Genomic DNA, 9,112 nt, shown 5'->3' on the forward strand with positions numbered 1-9,112 from the left:
AGGGATTAAGAGGGTTATAAAACACAAAAGGGAAGGGGAAGGGAATAAACATATATATAGCACCTACTAAGTGCCAAGCACTTTTCCAATATTATCTCCTTTGATCCTCTTAACCATCCTGAGAGGTAGGTGCTATTATTATCCTTATTTTATTATTGAGGAAACTGAGGCAAACACAAGTTAATGACTTGGTGAGGGTCACACAGTAAGTATCAAGTGTGAGCTCAGGTCTTCTTGACTCCAGACCCGATGTTCTATCCACTGCACAACTAGCTGTCTCATAAGCAAAAACAAAAGAACCCATAAACACACCTTTATACATACTTAAAACATGAGCTGTCACTTCTATTTTACTCTCCTAGCGGGTAGACAAGCTTCCCAGGAGACTTACGGGTCTGCTGAACAGTTTTCACTTTCTTTCAGTCCATCTTGTCTAGGCAGCCACTCAAGAGCTAGAACTTCTGGCCAGGTGTGGCATAACTGTAATCAGTTTCCCACAGTAATCAATTTCTTTCCTGGAAGGGTGCGGTTACCAGAAGCATTTCCTGCTGCCGGTCAACACCGAGTAACTCCCGACCACTTGGGTTCACTAGCTTACTGCCAGGGCTAGAAATATACCTCTTTCAGTATCACTGTTGGGTTACCTGTGCTCAAGAAAAGAATCACAAAATATGTTAAATATAATTGTACATGTATAGCCTATATCAGATTGCATACTGTCTTGGGGGGAGGGGACTTAGAACTCAAAATCTTATAAAAGTAAATGTTGCAAACTAAAAATAAATAAATAATAAAAAGAAAAGAAAAAAGAATTTGGAACTCAAAGCTTTTTTTAAATGGTAAAAAGTTTTGTACGTAATTAAAAAAAAATTTTTTAAAAAGAAGAGAAAAGAACCACAAAGTAGAAGAGGGAACGGAGGGTTTGCATTCTAGTCCCAGGCTTGCCAAGACAGGCACACGTTCTCAATATCAAATGAGTATAGCTGGCATGATTGCCAATATGAGGAAGGGAGAGAAATCCCTTTACTCACCTTCCTGGAAGTCTGAGGGAGAGCTGGTGCTGGCCATGTCCCAAAAGAGGCCACCTCTCCTCACGTCCTGGGGCCCACAGAGCAGGCGGCTCTTCTCGTCTCAGTCAACAGTCCTCTTTTGCCCAGCTTCCCCTCCTCCTTCCCTTTCCCCTGTCATGGGGACCAAGTGATGAACCAAGGACCTCTGATTACATGTGGTCTTTAACAAAGGTCTAGTGCATGTGTCATTGGAAGTGGCCCTAGCACCTGCCCAGATGCCTGGGAAGTGTTCTAATCCAACCCCAAACTATATAAACATTGTTGTTATTGTGGTGATGCTTGTTGTTACTGAAGACCTTATTTAGCTCTAACATTTCTCTTTGACAGAGAGGCCATCTAAAAGGTAAGTGTTCCCCTTGTCCCTCCACATTTTAATGGACTTCTTCTGCATAGATGGAGATCGACATTCTCAAGTGGAGGGTGACTATAAATAAACACCATCTGTGGCTCATATTTAATGCTTTCCCCCAACTTCCTCCTTTTTACCCACTTTCTAGGATTGAAGAATAACAAGAGGGTTCAACCCTACAAGACTATTTCTAGTTAGACCCCTCATGTTACAGTGGAAGGCCCAGGGCATGAACATCATGGGACCCAACTCACACCATTAGTCTCAGAAAGCCTTATTTGGGAAGTCAAATGGAAAGCTTTGAGGTTTTAGCTTCCGATGCTAAAAATATATATATGCCAGATTGGGAGATAATTTCTGAAAACTTGCTGACATGTTTCTCAACTATTGCGAGTTACTTTTAGCTAATAGGCAGGGTCAGGCATAACCTAAGAAGGATTTACAGAGGAAGACAAGGGTCACATGTTATATTCTGATAAAAAAATTCCTACTGTTTTACACCACCGTTCCTTTTCAGATTGTGATTCTTTAGGATTTCCTTTTATATTTTTGACAAGGATTCTCAGTTCTGGAAGGTATTTTAGCTTAACACCCCACCCCCATTTTATAGACTAGAACACTGAGACCTAAAGAATTTGTTCTAGGGTGATTGAAAAGATATAATATCTCACAGTTTTATGTAGCATTTTACAGTTAGAAAGTGCTCTCTCTACAATATCCAGTCATTCATATAACATTTATTTCTGAATGAATACTTTTTAAAACAAAAGCACATAGTGTAGCGCTTTAGGGTTCTGGGTTCCAAGGAGACCTGAGTTCAAACCCACTACAAACGCTTATTAGCTGCTTGTCCCTGGCCAAGTCACTTAACCTCTATGCAGGTCAAACAACCCTTTAGGACATAATACTAAATCACATACAGTATGCAATCTGCAGTAGTGGAAAGAATTCCTATCTGAGAGTTTTCCATACCTAGAGTTCTCCTCAATGATAAAATTACAGATTTTTGCGTATTTCCCTTCAAACATGCTGTCTTATTTGAGCCTCCCAAGAGCCTGGTAAAGCAGATATTCTTACACTCACTTTGCAGATGAATAAATGGAATAAATTTAATTAATTAATTAAAATTAAGTGGCTTAGCTAATAAATGTAGACTTAGGGTGCAGACTTTTTTTTTTAGGCAATTGGGGTTAAGTGCACAGACTTTTCACCCAAGGAATAGACTCTCTTATATGGATAATTTTTCTATAGGCTAACTAATAGCAAGGTCAGTTTGGGACTTCCAGGTTTTGTCACCCTGTATAGATGTTTACACTCTGCATAGTTGATTCCCAACTTGATATGTTCACTAGTCATTTAAAAGATCTCATCATGGCTATCTATGTATTCAAAACCTCATGTCCCTCAAGTTACTTTATGCTTCTGGGGAGAGAGGCCTCAGACAATAATCCTCACAGAAGTACAGAATGTTAGAGCTGAAAGGGACCATGGAAATCATTTCGTCCAATCACCTCATTTTATTTATGGAGAAACTGCAGCCCAGAGAGGAAACTCTCCCACCCTGACCACTGTGCCTCAGCTACCTTCTCCCCTTGTTCCTTGTATTCCCCTTCTCCCATGGGGTGGTAGCAGGCAGAGCCCTTGATCATGATCTGAGACATAACATGGTCTCCAAGGGCTCTTCTAACTGTGCCATTTTGTGATTTACTGTCTTCTCTGTGGAACAGACAACATGGTGGGTAATGACTAAAAAGCCTTCCAGGGAGAGATGAGTTGATTCTCACTTCTGCTACACATTGGCCAAGTGACCCTGGGCAAGGCATTTAATCTCTATGTTGTTGTTGTTTAGCCATGTTCCACTCTCTGTGACCTCATTTGGGGTTTTCTTGGAAAAGATACTGGAGTGGTTTGCCATTTCCTTTTCCAGCTCAGTTACAAATGAGGAAAATGAGGCAAACACTCGTCTAGTGTCACACCACTACTATGTGTCTAAGGCTGCATTTGAACCCAGGAAGATGAGTCTTCCTGACTTCAGGCCCAGCACTCTATCTGTTCTACCACCTAGCTCCACCTCTTAGAGAGTTAAGTCATTCTCTAAGATTATAAATTGCCGAGAAAGAGTCAGTCTGTATCTGTGGAGGTAGTTTTCTCATCAGGAGTTCCTTATACTAATGGAATCACGTGGGGGTGGGGGTGAGGGGCTGAGGAAGCCATTTTTCTGCTTTATGGAAGTTAACGGGAAATGCCATCAGACTTGGTTGACACGCCTTTTGGTTTTGCTGAGTTGTTTACTTTATTATTGTTATGAAGCAAGGCTCATTGGATAGGAGAGAGAGGGGAAGTCTGTTTGGGATTGAATGTGATATAATAACAGAAGGCATTAATGGGATGGGTGGAACTAAACCAGTGATTTCATTAGCATAGGAAACTCTCAGAAAGATAACTCCTTCCATCTAGGCATATTTAGTCTTAAGAGAGTTGCCTGAGGTCCTGAGTGGTTGAAGAACTTCTCCAAGATCACACAACCAGACTGTGCCTGAGGTAGTACTGGATCCTGGGTCTTCCTGACACATAAGCCAGATCAATAAAATCATATAATGAAAGAATGAATGCAAATTCAGTATACTTTGCTTGGCAAGTCACAGTATAATTTCCAATTGAGTATCTGAGGTCTCTAACACATCCATATCCATGTATCACACAAACTTCTTAACTACCTCTGACTCAGGATAAGAGTCCTAAATGTCCTCACCCCCAGAGACTCTCACTGAGAGCAAGTGACTGGTTAAATAAACCATGACTCCATTCTTCCTATTGTTGCGTGTGTATTTCCCATCTGGCTGCATTTGATTTTTTCAACTCCTCCATCAAACCTCCAGAAACAGTCATTGAGAAATCTCATCATCTTTATCAGCCTTGGTATTCATGCCCTAGCAGTACCCTCTGCCCCTCTCATTGGAGGATGGAGCCATGAACTTCTCAATCTCCATTTAAGGAGGGGGCACAGGGTAGACATCTCATTCCCCATCTAGCTGCATTCATTTGGGTCTTCCTCAATTTTTCCACCATGCCTCAAGATCCATATGTCTCCCTTCCCCGCTGAAACACATACACCTTTTTCAGCTCTCTTTTTTTTTTTGTGAGGCAATTGGGGTTAAGTGACTTGCCCTGGGTCAGACAGGTAGTAAGTGTCTGGGGTTGGATTTAAACTCAGATCCTCCTGACTCCAAGGCCGGAGTTGTATCCACTGTGCCACCTAGCTGCCTCCAGTTTTCTTTTATGTATTGTCTTCTCCCATTAGATTATAAGCTCCTTGAGGGCAAGAATTTTTCATCTTTGTACAGTGTCTGGATCCTAGTAGTTGCTTAATAAATGTTTATTGATTGATGAGTACATATCTGGACCCCTACTGTGCTGTCTCCAGATGTATTGGTTTGAATGGTATGTCATCTCCACCCCCACAGCTGTGTTTTAAAGAAAGAATTATCTAGTTCAACTAACACAGACCCCCTTGTGGTAAGATTAAGAATCAGTTTGGAAGAGATCTGAGAGAAGATAAATATGAGTGTAGCATCCACAGGAAGTACCCACTGATAGCTCACCACCTAGTTGTGGGAGGGGGCCACTCATTTTCTCTTTTAAAATCTTAAGGCCGTGCTTTCTTGCCTCTTCCTTACATGCACCGTGCCCCCTCACATTAGGTGACAATAATAATAATTTACATTTCCAAAAGGCTTTAAGGCTTATGAAGTGCTTTCTTCATAACAACTCTGGGAGTTCAGTAGTATATTATTACTTCCATTTTACAGATGAGACAATTAAGATTCAGATAATTAGAACTTGAATCTAATCCTTCTGACTCAAACTCCATGCTCATTTTTTTTGCATGCTCTTTTCCCCCTCAACTAGGCGGTACAGTGGATAAGAGCACTGGTCCTGGAGTCAGGAAGATCTAAGTTCAAATCCAGCCTCAGACATTTACAGTTGTATGACCTTGGGCAAGGCATTTAACCCCTCTGTCTGCCTTAGTTTCCTCAGCTGTAAAATGGGGATCTTAATAGCAGCTGTCTCTAAGGGTAGTTGTGAGGATCAAATAAGATAATATCTGTAAAGTGCTTAGCACAGTGTCTGACACATAGAAGGGGCTTAATAAATGCTTCTTTCCTCCTCTTCTCCCTTCAGAGTTAAACACATAAACTGGCCGAATGCTCTTGACTTCCTCTCAACAGAGGCATGCCATCAGACCTGCTATGCATTAATCTGTTTTCTTACTTCATCTTTTTTCTGCTTTCCTAGCTTCTGTCTCTGCAAGGAATATAAATATTCAAGATTCTCGGTTGTGTAAAGAAGCCTAATCGGTTGTGAAATGTTATATAGAGACTCAAGCTTTTAAAAAATGGTGACAGAAAAAAATAGAAGCTAGGTCCTCAATGTGCTAATAACAAAGTTACTGTGGTACTTTAAAGCGTGATGGATTAGGGTTTAGAGGACATGGGCTTGATTCCCAACTCTACTACTTGCTACCTGTGTGACTTTTTTTTTGTCTAAATAGCTGTCATGTAAGTTGCTTTTCTGTAAAAAGATAAAGACTTGAGTGGTATAGTTTGGCAATGATGTGTTAATCTGGTAAAGAGCTGATATATACTTGCTAATGATACTAACTTTGATTGGTAGCTCCTTTCATCATAAACTTAGGTAATCAATCGCCAATTAAAACTCAGGTATAACTAGCTAATTCCTATATCTAGAACTATAAGCAACCCATGGAGATTCCCCAGTCTTCAGACTGCCCTTGGATTGCCACTGAAGCTACCTCTTGCATTCCTTGCATTTGAGACTCAAGCATGCCCCATGTTTAGTTGAGAGAAGTACTAACCGACTGATGGAGATTTGCAGGCTTGCTAGGCCAACAAGAAAACACATGGCCTATGTCCAGGCAGAGAGGGACCCTTGTCACTGAGCACCAGTGTGATATACACTCAGTGGGAAGCCCTAAGAAATCAGTGGCTTGTTACTAGTGAGGTTAATAGTTGTTCTGTCTGATACGTAATATAAACTAATGGTTACATGCATTTTGATTAATAAAATTTCATTGCTAGCATTGAGGAGAGTATGTCTAGTTCATGTTTCTGTTGTACTAGTTTTTTTAAGTAATTGGTTTTGTGTGTGCACCATATATAACAGGCGTATACTCCAAAGTTGGACTCAAGTGTCACCTTGTTCATGCATCCTTTCCTATTACCTTCACCTTTGTATGTCTTCCTTCTCAAATTGTCTTGTACTAATTTTGTACATATTTTTACATATATTTGTATATGTAGATGTTCTTTTCACTAATAGAAAATAAGCTTCTTGGAGCAGCTAGGTGGTGCAGTGAATAGAGCATTGGCCCTGGAGTCAAGAGGACCTGAGTTCAAATCTGGTCTCAGACACTTGACACTAGCTGTGTGACCCTGGGTGAGTCACTTAACCCTATTGCCTCGAAAAAAACCAAACAAAATGAAAATAAGCTTCTTAAGTTGAAAATCTGTTTCACTTCTACTTTGAATCCCACAGAACTTGGCAAAGTGCCTGACACATAGCAGTAACTTAATAAAGGCTTGGTCAAAGACAGAAAGAAAATATTTACAGAATCACTTGTGGCAGCCAAGAACTGGAAACAAAGTAGCAGGGCATCTTTATCTTTCAACTGGCGAAAAGCTAATCAAAGTGCTGGTCGTGGATATAATGGAATATTATTGCTCCACCCTAACTCAGCTTCCCTCTCACCCCGGAACTTGCCTCAGTGCCTGGGGCTTTCTCACCATGGAATATCCCTCTACCTCTCTGGCCCCCTCTTCTCCCATTAGTAGGTGGGACCTCCATTTTGGGGACAAGCCCAGGCTTCATTTCCCTCCTGACTCTGCTATTGACTCCCAGGACTTTGCCACTAACCCTCTCTTCCCCTTCTATCCTTCTGCTTTCCAGCACCCTTTTATGTATTGTCTTCCCCCCATTAGAATGTCAGCTCCTTGGGGGTAGAGAATATCTTTCTTTCTGCTAGTATTTGTGTCTCCAGCATTCAGCACAGTACCTGACATAGGATACATGTTTCCCTTGCTATAAGAAATAATAGATATAAAGAAGAGAATCATGAGGAGTCATATAGGTCAATACATTGTGAAATAAGCAGAATTAGGAATACAAGAAGCACAGTGACTATGACAATATCCATGGAAAGTGCCAAAAACCAAACCAAATAGCTAGGTAATTAAAGGACCAAAGATGCCCTTGGAAAAGAGATGAGAAAATGCACCATTTCTTCTCTCCCTTTGTTCCAGAGGTGAGGGACTACAGATGCAGTGTGTGTGTGTGTGTGTGTGTGTGTGTGTGTGTGTGTGTGTACGTGCATGCTTATGTATGCATGCACGCATGCATGTATGTATAACACACATGCACACACATATATATATGTATGCGTATGTATACATGTGTACACATATGTGTGTATACTGTCAGATGAGGTTGATATGTTGGTTGATTTTGCTGAACTGTTTTCTCTCTTTTTTAAAAATTCTTTATTACAAGAGATGGCTTACTGGTAGTAAGGAGGAGGAATACGTTCAAAAATGAAAGTGATAAAAAAAATCACTAAACTTTTAAAATGAAAAATTCAGGTATTTTTTTCTTCTGGTGAATTAAGGGGATTAAGAGCCTTTGCTCCCACCAAGGCCAGGAGAGTCTAGGGCAATAGGTGGTATAGTGGATACAGCACTGGACCTAGAGGCAGGAAGATCTGAATTCATATCTGACCTGAGATACTTCCTGACTATGTGACCTTGAGCGGTCACTTAACTTCTCCCTGCCTCAGTTTCTTCAACTTAAAATAGGATAATAATACCACTTCCCTGCCAGGGTTGTTGTGGGGATCAAATTGTAAAGCATTTAGCGCAGCACCTGGCGGAGTAAGTGCTTAATGAATTCTGGTTTCCTTCCCCCTGAAGGCTAAGTAAGCTCTAGTGGCTGCAGTAGAGGAAAGGGGGTCATCACCCCAACAGCTCTGGGGTTTGGCTTATAAAAGAAGTCAGGACAATCTCAAGAAGGGTAGTTTGGGTGATTCAATGACTTTTTCATTGCTTGCTTGCGGCATTATTGTTCAGGGTTTGCTGTTGTTTTGTCTAATATGACTACTGTTAGGCAATGGCAAAAAAATAGGTAAGAGAGTAAGGAGGGAAAAGTGGGGTTGTGGGGAACACAGACTCTCTATTCTAGAGCTAGAGGGGCCCTTGGAAGTCATCTACTTTAGTGGCATCAACCTCAGATAGAAATGGGAACCACTAATCAATCAGTAAACATATGTTAAGTGTCTACCATTTGCCAGACACTGTACATGAGGATCCCAGCAGGCAGCATGTTGGCTTAGATTTAAAATATAATGTTAGCTACATGTTATTTTTATTTATTTTGTTAAATATTTCCCAATGACTTTTTTTTTTAATTTTGGCTAGGCAATGGGGTTAAGTGATTTGCCCAGGGTCACACAGCTAGTAAGTGTTATGTGTCTAATGCCAGATTTGAACTCAGGTCCTCCTGATTCCAGAGCTGGTGCTCTATCCACTGCCCCTAGCTGCCCTGTCCAATGACATTTTAATCTGGTTCAGGATACCTCTGACCTAGTCTGAGGATTTTTAACATGAGTTCTGCAGATAGATTT

The sequence above is a fragment of the Phascolarctos cinereus genome, unplaced genomic scaffold, assembly GCF_003287225.1.
Source record: "Phascolarctos cinereus isolate Bilbo 61053 unplaced genomic scaffold, phaCin_HiC Scaffold_5;HRSCAF=322, whole genome shotgun sequence".
Lineage (NCBI taxonomy): Eukaryota > Metazoa > Chordata > Mammalia > Diprotodontia > Phascolarctidae > Phascolarctos > Phascolarctos cinereus.